Source organism: Pristis pectinata, chromosome 15, assembly GCF_009764475.1.
Source record: "Pristis pectinata isolate sPriPec2 chromosome 15, sPriPec2.1.pri, whole genome shotgun sequence".
NCBI classification, from domain to species: domain Eukaryota; kingdom Metazoa; phylum Chordata; class Chondrichthyes; order Rhinopristiformes; family Pristidae; genus Pristis; species Pristis pectinata.
Window position 1 is genome coordinate 39,195,997 of NC_067419.1, and position 12,453 is coordinate 39,208,449.

At 41.9% G+C, this 12,453-nt stretch overlaps 1 protein-coding gene across 2 annotated transcripts in view; it reads left to right on the forward strand.

Annotated features, from left to right (window-relative positions):
* Positions 1-1,076: 1,076 nt before the first annotated feature.
* LOC127578317 (monocarboxylate transporter 2-like) overlaps positions 1,077-12,453 on the forward strand; it is a 117,604-nt gene continuing 106,227 nt past the window's right edge. Inside the window, exon 1 of one of the 2 annotated variants that reach the window (XM_052030213.1) lies at positions 1,077-1,142. The gene's annotated coding sequence lies outside the window, so the exon portion shown is untranslated. Of the gene's footprint in view, positions 1,143-2,683; positions 2,809-12,453 lie in introns of those variants that run through there. The other variant, XM_052030214.1, reaches the window with a different exon arrangement.

The following is a 12,453-nucleotide window of genomic DNA, read 5'->3' on the forward strand; positions in this document are numbered from 1 at the left end:
GTTTGTTGTATGTGGAGAGATAAAACAGATTAGGTCTGCACTCTCTTTGGTTTAGAAGAATGGGATCTCACTGAGATGTACAGAATCCTTATGGGACTTGACACAACGGATGCAGGGATGATATTTCCCTTGGCTGAGGTGTCATTGTCTTAAACCAAAAGGGACAAAGATGAGAAGACATTTGTTCACCCAGAGAGTAGTGAGTCTTTGGAACTGTCCACCCAAGGAGGCTCGGTTACCGAGTGCACCCAAGACAGTAATCTGTTCATCTTTAGGTATTAAAGAGAACAAGAGATATGGGCTTAGTGGAGGAAAGTAGTGTTGAGGTAAAAGATCACCTTTTGAATGATGGGGAAGGCTCAAAGGCTTAATGACCTACTGCTTTTATTTCTGTTCTGGTGAGAGGAAGGTGGAACACAATCAATAGAAACTTTCAAATGCACTCTGTACTAACTCAGTGTAACTGCACTGTGTAATGAATTGACCTGTACGATCGGTATGCAAGAGAAGTTTTTCACTGTACCTCGGTACAAGTGACAATAATAAACCAATACCAAGACCAAATAGTAATGGAATAATAAGTTGGGACAAGAAGCAGATCTGAAAGGGCAGAGGGGAAAGAACAGGAGGTAGGGACCAACTCTTTCAAAGTGTTGGGGCAAACATAGTGGTCCAAACACTCTGCTCTGGTTTGCCTCTCTCAATAATTCTGTTTATGGGATCTTGCTCTGTAACCCGCAAAACTCCTTTGAGGACAATAGACCGGCCGTGAAGTAATATAAGCCTTTGAATTACAGCAATTTCTTAGGTTTTAGTGTCCAAACGACTCTCTCATTTAAATATAATACCCTATCCTACTACAGGGTCTGTGCGGAGAGGTGGTTTGATTGCAGTTGGAACTGTGTGTGTTCTGGTCTTAATCCACGTTTAAAGTGTACTTGTAACATTGAAGGGAGGAGGGGGATGAGAGTGAGAGAAAGGGAGGGAAATCACAAATAAAAAAAAGTGCCGGGTTGTGGAGCCAATCATTATTCGAGCGTCACAGCCTCTTTAAGCATTAATCAATCAGACTGGGTGGACGGGGAGACTGACGGAGGTAAGGAATAGCGCTGACATCACCGGCGACCGTCTTTACGGACAGGGTAAGGAAGTGCCGTAGGGAGAGAGGGGCTGGGGGAAGACGGTGTCAGGTTGTGTTCGCCACTGACAGGACACCCGGACCAAGAGATGTGGATTTCAGCTCTTCGTGTAATATCACTGAAGGTCGAGGGGGCAGGGTGACCGTCCAGTTTGAGCGAGGGTGCTCTTCTTGGCGTGGTTTGTCATCTTTGCCTTGCTCTTTCTTTATTATGGAGGCGAACTCTTTGTTAACCGCTGCCGGTGAGAATTCCGACTGTGTTACACAAAGGATCCTTGAAAGCACCTCTACAGTTTAATATTGCCCCTGGACAGGATTAATTATTCAGTGTGTGTGACAATTGTGGACGTTGTATTTCATTGGTTCCAGTGTGTGGAAAATCCTCTTCATGGTGGGATACTTCAGAACGTATTACAGTTTCTCTCAGGCTGTGAGTGTGTGCGTGTAAGAATGAATGACGAGGCGGAGTTTATAGTACTACGTTCCCTTTTCGTTGATGACTTCCCCCCAATCTTAGCGTCAGAGTGGGAAGGTCTGAGGGTTGAGATTTGGTTTGTGGAACCTGAATAGGATCATGTGGTTCTATGCCACCCCTTGGCTTGCTCTTTTCTCTCGGAGACAGAAGCTGACTTGTTCAGCGACAAAGCGTCTTTACAAATTATGGCCAGAACTATTTTTAAAACACATGCTTTGAATGGAAGAATTTTGTATCTGTACAATATGGAATTTAACATCCTTTGGGGATGGTAATCTTTCACGCTTGCCTCGTAAAGGCAAGTCCAGACACTCGTCCATTGAGATGCCTGAACAGACAACGTAGTGAAAAGAGACACGAGACTGATAGAACGTTTGTTGCATTTAGTAAAAGGGGAGGTTAAGGAGGGACGTTAAATGTTGGTGTCGTCAGCGACTCTTATCCTGGTATTTATTATTACGTGGTACTTACTTACCGTGGGTACTGTTCATTCTGTGAGCTTTACGTGAGCATCTAATTTCATTGTACCCTGGTGTCTCTGACAATAAACTAATCTGAATCTGTGAATAGATACATTTCGCAGTTTTCTTTTACAAATCTCCACATCCCCACCAGAAAAGGACAAACTGCACTTAGTGGTTACTACTACGAGTAGTTTTCCAGCATCACTTTTATGCCACTATTGTTTGTAAATTCTATCCTTCCTTTGAAGTATTTTTAACTGTCTTGATATTGCAGGGTGAAATGTATTTCTTCAGCTTTGCTTGTCTGCCAGACGATATTAGACTACAATAGCTAACAGCCAAAAGCACAAAATGCTGGACAGACTCCTCCAGTCAGGCCACAGCTGTGGCATTTTCCGTCTTTATTATCGATTTACACCATCTGCATTTTTTTGATTTCCATTATTTAAGAACGGCCTCTTCCCCATGAAACTGGTCCAATTCACTGGTCAAAGTTGAGACCAATTGAATGCTGAAGTGCTATTTCAGAGTCATTAAATAGGCTTGGATTACCTTGTAAATGTGAGTTGTTTTATCATGGAAGGTTCCTGCTCAGCCATCTTTATATGAAGTTCATTTTTTTAAAAAAAAGTAAACAGAAACTTTTGAGAATTCTCAGCTTGTCAGAGAGGATCAATGGAGAGAAAAGTTTCAAATCTGACTTATCATCAGAACTGGAAAACTGGAGATAAGTAAGTTTTAATCATCCTTTACTCAGTTGTAAAATATCTTTGAGCAAATCACCACAGCACATGACCATTGACTAGCAAATGGCAACTTAGTTTATGATGGAATTCTGAGTAGGTTTTCATTGATAGGAAGTTAACTGATAGAAGTGTTTTAGATGATTAGATATTGCTTCAATGATCTGGTTAGTGTTCAGTAGCCTGTGGGCAGAAGTTAATTTCTATTTTAATTTATAAATGGATAAGAACATAATCATATAAGAGAAAGAACCAATTGGAAGCATCGCATCTGCTTCCCCCATTCAATAAGATCATAGCCTCTGCACCACTTGGCTAGTCTCTCCACCTGCCTCCTAATTCTCTTGTAGTTTAAGAATCTGTCAGTATCCTCCTTGAACATATTCAATGACTCCACCTTCATAGTTATCTGGCATGAGAACTCCAAAGATTCATACTCTTTCCCCCACTGCCTGAGACACGACATTCCTCCTCATTTCCATCTGAACTGGGCAACCCCTTATTCTGAGACTATGTCCCTAGCAAAAGGTGCCCAGACTAGGGGAAACAATCTCTTAGCATCTACACCATCACCCCCCCCCCCACCTCAGAATCTTACACATTTCAATAAGATCATCTCTCGTACTTCCAAATGTCAATGAGTATCTGCTCAACTTTTCCTCGTACGTCAATCACTTGACCCCAGGAGTCAACCTTTTGAACCTTCTCTGCTTGACCTTCACTGAGCATATCCTGTCTTAAATATAGAGACCAAAACTATGCATGGTATTCCTGGTGTGGTTTCACCACTGTCTTGTAAAGTTCCATCAAAACTTCACTACTGTTAACATAGAACAGTACAGCACAGAACAGGTCCTTTGGCCCACAATGTTGTGCTGACATAGCTAATCCCTCCTACCTACAGAATGCCCATATACCTCTATTTTCCTTTCATTCATGTGCCCATCCAAGCCTCTCTTAAAAGCCCCCAATGAATTTGCCTCCACCACCCTATCAGGCAATGCATTCCAGGCATCCACCACTCTCTCAGTTAAAAAAAAAACATACCCCTCACATCTGTTCTGAACCTACCCCCTCTCACCTTAAATGCATGCTCTCTGGTATTGGATTGCTCAATAATGGGAAAAAAAATATTGCTTGTCCACCCTATCTATGCCCCTCATAATTTTATACACTTCCAACAGATCACCCCTCAGCCTCCGCCGCTCCAAAGACCCCAAGTTTGTCCAGCCTCTCCTGATAGCACATGCCCTCTAATCCAGACAGCATCCTCGTAAACCTCCTCTGCACCCTCTCTAAAGCTTCGACATCCTTCCTATAGTGAGGTGACCAGAAATGCACGCAATACTCTAAATGTGGCCTAACCAGAGTTCTATACAGATGTGTCATAACTTCTGTACTGTTATATTCCATGTCCTTGCAATAAAGGCCAACACCCCATTAGCCTTGCTGATTACTTGATGTATCTGCAGGGTAACTTTTTATATTTTGTGTGCTAGGACCCCAAATCTCCTTTCCCCACAACATTTTGTAGTCTCGCTGTGTTTAAATAATGTTTTTTCATTCTTCCATCCAAAGTGGATAACCTCACATTTCCCACATTTTAATCCATCTGCCAACTTCTACCCTACTCGCTTAACCTATCTCTTCATGGTTCCCTTGTGACCTTTTCATAACTTGCCTACCAATCTAAACTATGTATTATCAGCAAACTGGGCTACGATATACTCAGTCCCTTCAATAGCTGAGGCCAAGACACCAGTGAATGATGATCCAAAAATGACTCCTGATCCACTTATCTTGTCTCCATGATCTCTGTTAATTAAACATTACTATATGTATTGCTGCCATTCCCATGCCTTCATATCAAGTGTAGTAACATTTTATGTGGTATTGAAATGCCATTTGCAAATCCAAAAACCCAATGTCTTCTGGTGTCCCTTTATCCACTCTGTTACATTTTCCAAGAACTTGGACTAATTTCTCAAGCACGATTTACTTTTCATAAAACAATGCTTTCTGTCTCCCTTCTTCAACTGTTGTGTTACATGTGTGGTTTCCACTTCTCTGGAGCCTCTCCAGAATTACACCCAACACATCCACTATCTTTGCTGCTACCTCCTTTAAGATCCTCAGATGAAGGTCATCATTTCCAGAGGACCTGTTGGCTTTTAGCACCATTAGATTCTAGTGATAAAGATTGATTTTAATTTTTCCTCCATATAGCCCTTTGGTAACCTATCATTATTGGAACTTTTTTTATCAGCTCCTTCAATGAAGACTAATAAAAATATTTAGAATCTCTGTTATTTCTCTATTTCCAACCATCAATTCCCTGCTTTCATCCTCTAAGAGACCAATATTTACTTTTGTGGCTCTCTTCCTTTTTATATACCAACAGAAGCTCTTACTCACTGCTTGCTTGTTTACTCTCAGGCTCTATCTTCTCCCTCTTTATAATTGTTTCAGTCATCCTTACCTAGTTTCTGAAGGGTTCCCAATCCTTTAGTCTACCACCAATCTTTGCAACATTGTACCTTTTCTTCCAGTTTAATACTATCCTTAACCTCTGTAGTTAGACACCGATGACTCATCCCTCTTGGAGAGCCTTTCTTTCTCACTGGAATATCCTTCTATTTTGAGTCAAATCGCTCCTTAAATGTCAGCACTGCTGATCTACCATCTCAACCTTAATCTATTTCCCCGGTCCACTTTAGTCTACTCTGTCCCATGCCATTATAATTGCCTTTATTTATGTTTAATACACCAACTTTGGAACATTTCTTACCTTCAAACTGAAATTCCTTCATGGTATAATTCCTCTGTTGTGGGGGAACTTTTACGATGACATCATCGTCTCATATACAATAGCAGATCTAAAATAGCCTGCTCATTGGTTTGTTCCTCATTGGAAATGTTAAGAAACTGTGATTTAATGTTTTTTTTTCTTGAATAAATCATTTTATCTGATGCCTGCAGAATTTAAATGTACTTAACAGAATGAAAATAGCTGTCACAAATTTCACGCCCACTAACCAGAGGCACAATGGAAAGTTTCTTCCCACACTTTTTGGGTATCAATGCGTTTAGGGGTGAGAATTTCCTTCAGGATTTCGTTCAGTCTGGTAACTTAAATGTACTTTTATTAAAGTCACAGGCTCACATGGTGTCAGGTTCATTTTGCAGAACACTGTGTTAGCTTCTTGCATAAAAAAAATGGAAGCCTTCTCCTTAATACAGTAATGAATGGGTTCCATTTTTACAGAGGTCCATAAAGTCGATTTTTGTCTGTAAGTCAGAAAATACACACAAATCACTTGATATAACTATACCTCCACAGTATTGTAATGGATGGCATCTAACACACATTAGACTGATAAGAAAGAACAAGTATTAAAAATGGAGAGGGAGAGGAAACTAGTCCTGCCTTTCATGGGAATGAATGTGTGTATGTATTTTGGACTTCTGAATTTAATAATATTATGGGAGCTTGTTCGTACGTTGGGGTGACCATAAGTCAGGAGTTCTTAACCCGGGGATGGTCTGTATCCCCTCTCCCCTTGAATATTGTGCCTGTAGACCCCTTGGACTTCCATCAGCTATGTTTTGGAAGCTTGCAGTCCATTGCATTGCTTGAATTAGACATATGACTGGAAAGATCATTAGGAATAATAAAAAGCCCACTAAATGTTATTAATATTTAGAAACATTAAAAAAATACTAAAAATGGGAATTGCAATTTTTAAATGTTATATTTTTTATTAAAATAGATAAATTAGGTCAACTAAAACACAAAATATTTTAAAATAATTAAAAGATTGAAATCAAACACAAATAATTAAACAAATAGAATTGCCTCATTCTTGCCTTTCTTGCCTGGCGCTGCATAATCCCTGTTCAACTGAATGGTGTCACAGATTTTGTACTGGGTCAGTGTCAAAGCCGACCCGCGCTTCTGGAAAGAATCAGACAACAGCAGAACCAAAGAACTTATGATAAATGCTTTATTAGCTTTCGCTAGTGGGAGTGGGGGAATACAGAGAGAGAGTAAACCACGTAGCCCTAACTCTATACCGAAACCCACTCAAAGAGGACTCGGCTACAGCATACCTTTATACCCATTTTCGTGGGAAAGCTAGGTAAGAAGTTACTCTTACACAGGCAATTGTTTACGTAAAGTTTCGAACATAACAAGATATAGGTTTAAAAAAAACTACTTCTTCCCACTTGCACTTGCTATTAAAACTAGACATAACTAAATCACACCATAATGAGATCGTTCTTTACCTTGAGAATCCTTTCACAGTGAGAACCACACTAAAAAGCAAACTACTAACCCTTACACTGCCTGTCGTTAACCCTTGCATTCCCAGCTATCTGTTACATCAGAAACGAAAAGGTGGAAATTCTCAGCAGCTCACATAGCATCTGTGGAGGGAAGCAGAGTCAGCATTTCATGTTAATGTTAACCCTTTGCTGCCTGTTTCCAGTGCTTTCAGTTTCAGATTTCCAACATCTCACCTGTCACAGGTCCTGAAAAGCTCCGGAGATTCTCTGCAAGTTCATGTTTGTTTAAACTTATGAGGATGTTGCCAGGACTTGAGGACCTGAGTTATGAGGAAAGGTTGAATAGGTTATGACTTTATTCCCTGGAGTGCAGGAGAATGAGGGGAAATTTTAAAGGTAAACAAAATTGAGGGGTATGGATAGGGTGAATGCATACAGGCTTTTTCCCCTAAGGTTGGGTGAGAGCAGAACTAGAGGACGTAGGTTTAGGGTGAAAGGTGAAATATTTAAGGGGAATCTGAGGGGAAACTTCTTCACTCAGAGGTGGTGCGAGTGTGGAACGAGCTGCCAGCAGAAGTGGTAGATGCAGGTTCAATTGTAACATTTAAGAGAGGCTTGGATAGGTACATGGATTGGGGGGGGGATGGTTTGGAGGGATATGGTCTGGGTGCAGGTAGATGGGACTAGACAAGATCAGGTGGCATGGACTGGATGGGCTGAAGGGTCTGTTTCTGTGCTGTAGTACTCCATGACTCTATGTTCCAACCTGAACTCCGTGCAGAGGAGGAATGCAGCTAGGTAATCACTGGCGGAACTTTACTTGTAAATTCAAGGCTTTAGGGTGTCCTGAAGCCTCCAGGCAATTACACCAAGGAATGCCAGCAGTCTTGTATAGAAATGTTGTCAAAATTAGGGCAGTTTATTTTACTGATACTCATTGCTGCTATGACACTGGAGACAAATTCCCTTTCTCCTATTCAATATAATGCCATGGGGTATGAGTGAACATATAGGGCCTTTTGACTAGCTAAGCAGATGAAACATTCTAATTTCATCACTGCTGCATTTTAACAAAGATATGCTCTTTAAATATAGAAGCATCAATTCACCACGTGATTTGCACTAAGTGGGACAAAATTGAATTAGAAATGGCTAAAATATTTACATTGCAATTCAGTAAGTGATTTAGTGGTTATTTTAAAAAGCCTTCTATCAGCTGCTGTGTGCTTGATCAAACAGCCACATTGTTCACAAATAAGTGGAATAGGAAGGCTAGAAGACAAAGTTCCCCTACCAATCTGCCCCCACTGTACAACACTGCCCTCTAACAATAAAGGTTTGTGTTCAATAAAGCATTCTGACTGGTTGCATCACAGCCTGGTATGGAGGCTCCAATGAACAAGATTGCACAAGGCTGCAGACAGTTGTAGACTCAGCCAGCTCCATCACGGGTACAACCCTCCCCGCCATTGAGGACGTCTTCAAGAGACGGTGCCTCAAGAAGGTGGCATGCATCACTGAGGACCCTCACCATCCAGGACATGCCTTCACCACGTTACTACCATCGGGGCGGAGGTACAGGAGCCTGAGGGGACACAGTCGACGATTCAGGAACAACTTCTTCCCCTCTGCCATCAGATTTCTGAACGGTCCATGAACTACCTCGTTATTCCATTTTATTGCACTATTTATTTATTTTTGTAATTTATAGTAATTTTATGTCTTTTCACTGTACTGCTGCTACAAAACAACAAACCACGTTATATTTCAGTGATAATAAATCTGAAAAACATGGAACACTTGAATCTTGGGAGCTCCTCTCAGCAAAATTCACCATTGCCTTCAAGATATTTGTTAGTCACATGTACATAGAAACACGCAATGAAAAGCATCTTTTGCGTAGAGTGCTCTGGGGGCAGCCCGCAAGTGCCACCGCACTTCCGACACCAACATAGCATGCCCACAACTTTCTAACCTGTACGTCTTTGGAATGTGGGAGGAAACCCTCACAGATATGGGGAGAACATACAAACTCCCTACAGACAGTGGCTGGAATTGAACCTAGGTTGCTGACGCTGTAATATTGTTATGCTAACCACTACACTACCGTGCCTGCCTGCATGTGATAGCATAGCCTTTGATCGATTAAGGAAAAGGTATTTGAAGATCAGAATTTCAGACCTAGCACAATACTCATGGTCCACCAGGGAACAGTGGCCTCCATTATGCTTCTGAAACCTGTACCACCTACAGCGGACACCACAAGGCACTGGAAAGGTATTGTTTCTGCAAAATCCACTAATACGATGAGGGGACCGATGTCGTAAGCATGGTAACCCTGGTTACACACAGTTGGCTCAACTGGTCATTTGCAAGCCCAACAACAGACCTCTGAAACAAGCATTCCTCTCTGTTCACCTGATAATATATTTTCTGTGACAGAGTACTCAAAGCCTTCTTGAAGAAATCCTGGGAATCTCTGGCCCATAACCACCCAAAGTAAAGAAGAAACATTCAACATGATAACGAGAACCCTGAATCAATGCATCAGGAAAACACAATAGCCCTGCATAAACAGCAGAAGGAGCACACCAGCTCACAGACTATCAACCTACCTGTTTTGCCAGGCACTTCCTGCCCTATCTGTGGAAGAGCCCAGAAAGCGCCCATTGTTTTATCTGCCACCTCAGAGCCCAGAGAACCAGAGTGGAAGCAAGTCATCCCTGATCTGCCTTAGAAGAAGATATTTTAACAAAAAGAGTTACATGCTGTCCACATGAAGGCACATATATTGGTGCTCATACAGTTACCTAACCTGGAAGAGTCCCCATGAACATTGGTTGCAGATTTTATCTGTTAGGTACTATATGAAATGCAGTATTAGTTTATTATTGTCACTTGTACTGAGGTACAGTGAAAAACTTGTCTTGCATACCGTTCATACAGATCAATTCATTACACAGTGCATTAAAGTAGTACAGGGTAAAAACAATAACAGAATACAGAGTAAAGTGTCACAGCTACAGGGAAGGTAGACAATAAGGTGCAAGGTCATAACGAGGTAGATTGTGAGGTCAAGAGTCCATCTCATCGTATAAGGGAACTGTTCAATAGTCTTTTAGCAGTGGGATAGAAGCTGTCCTTGAGCCTGGTGGTACGTGCCCTCAGGCTCCTGTATCTTCTGCCTGATGGGAGAGGGGAGAAGAGAGAATGACCCGGGTGGGTGGGGTCTTTGATTATGCTGGCTGCTTCACCAAGGCAGAAAGAGGTACAGACAGAGTCCATGGAGCAGAGGCTGGTTTTTGTGATGGGCTGGGCTGTGTCCACAACTCTCTGCAGTTTCTTGCAGTTCCGGGCAGAGCAGTTGCCGTACCAAACCATGATGCATCCGGATAGGATGATTTCTATCAATCAAAGTTGGTGAGTGTCAAAGTGGATATTCCAAATTTCTTTACCCTCCTGTGGAAGTAGAGGCACTGGTGAGCTTTCTCGGCTGTGACATCTATGTGATGTATTGTACGCAAGGTGTAACTTATAAAGCAACCCCAGGGTGCCAAAAAGAACCCCACAGCCAATTAAGTACTTTGTAATGCAGTCTCTGTTATAATATAGCTGGCCAAAATACACACTGGATCCCATTAACAGCTGTGAGATAAATATCCTTATAATTAATTGACATTAATTAATTAATTGAAGAATACATGTTGGCCAGAACACTGGAACAGCTTTCTTGTTTTTCTTCAAACAGTGACATTTTTTAGGTCTGCTATAGGGCAGATTTTGTCTGAATTTTGGCACCAAAGTGATTTTATTCTTCAGTGGGGTATGATAGGACAGGAAGGACGGCACTTAATGTCCACCCCTGCTTGCCCTTGAGAATGAGCTACATTCGTGAACCACTTTGGTCTGTGTGGTGAAGGTACTGCCTTAGTGCTGAGGTAGGGAGTTCCAGGATTTGTCAAAGTCAAGTTTATTGTCATATGCACAAGTACATGTGTGCACAGGTGCAATGAAAAACTTACTTGCAGCAGCATCACAGGCACATAGCATCAGATAAGCAGCATTCAGAAGAAAAACATAAAAGAAGCATAAATTATTCATAATTTTTAAAAGAAAGGACACAATTATAACAAAGGTCCATTTTAGTCCAAAGTGATCAAAGGGGTCATTGTGTTGCTAAACTATAGTGATTAGGGCTGTGCAGGTTGGTTCAGGAACTGAATGGTTGAAGAGAAGTAACTGTTCTTGAACCTGGTGGTGTGGGACTTTAGTCTTCTGTACCTCCTGTCCGATGGCAGCTGCAAAGAGATGGCATGGCCTGGATGGTGGGGATCTTTGATGGATGTTGCCACCTTGAGGCAGTGCCTCCTGTAGATACTATCAATGGTGTGGAGGGATGTGCCTGTGATGTGCTCTGCAGCTTCTTATGTTCTTGCACATTTGAATTGCCGTACCAGGCCATGATGCAACCAGTTAGGATACTTTCAACAGTACATCTGTAAAAGTTTGTTAGAGTGTTCAGTGACAAGCCAAACCTCCTAAGAAAGTAAGGACGCTGGGATGCCTTCCTTGTGATTGCATCTATGTGCTGGGCTCAGGATAGGTCTTCTGATATGTTAACGACCAGGAATTTAAAGGTGCTGACTCTCTCCACCACTGATCTCCCAATGTAGACTGGCGCATGTTCACCCTCCTTCCCCTCCCTGAAGTCAACAATTAGTTCTTTAGTTTTACTGACAATGAGCAAGACGTTATTGTTGCGGCACCCACTCAACCATGTGTCCTATCTCGCTCCTATACGCTGAATCATCACCTGTGATTCGTCCAACAGTGGTGTCATCGGCAAATTTGTATATGGCATTGGAGCTGTGCTTAGCCACACAGTCATGTGTGTATAGAAAGTAGAGCAGGGGGGCTAAGCACGCAGCCTTGAGGTGCACCTATGTTGATGGTCAGCAAGGAGGAGATGTTGTTACCAATCCTCACTGATTGAGGTCTCCCGATGCAGAAGTTGAGTAGCCAGTTGCAGAGGGAGGTACAGAGACCCAGGTCTTGAAGCCTGCTGATGAGTTTGAATGGGATGTTTATGTTGAACGCTGAGCTGTAGTCAATGAACTGCAGCCTGACGTATGAGTTCCTGTTGTCCAGATGATCTGGAGCAGAGTGAAGAGCCAGAGAAATCACATCTCGGTATTTCATCTCCATGTTGCTGATGCAACGGTACTGTATTTTGAAGTCAACATAGGAATCTGCAAGTAGTTGCATTCACATGTGCTTGCTTCCTTTTGGTATTGGTAATGGTTTATTATTGTCACTTGTACCGAGGTACAGTGAAAAACTTGTCTT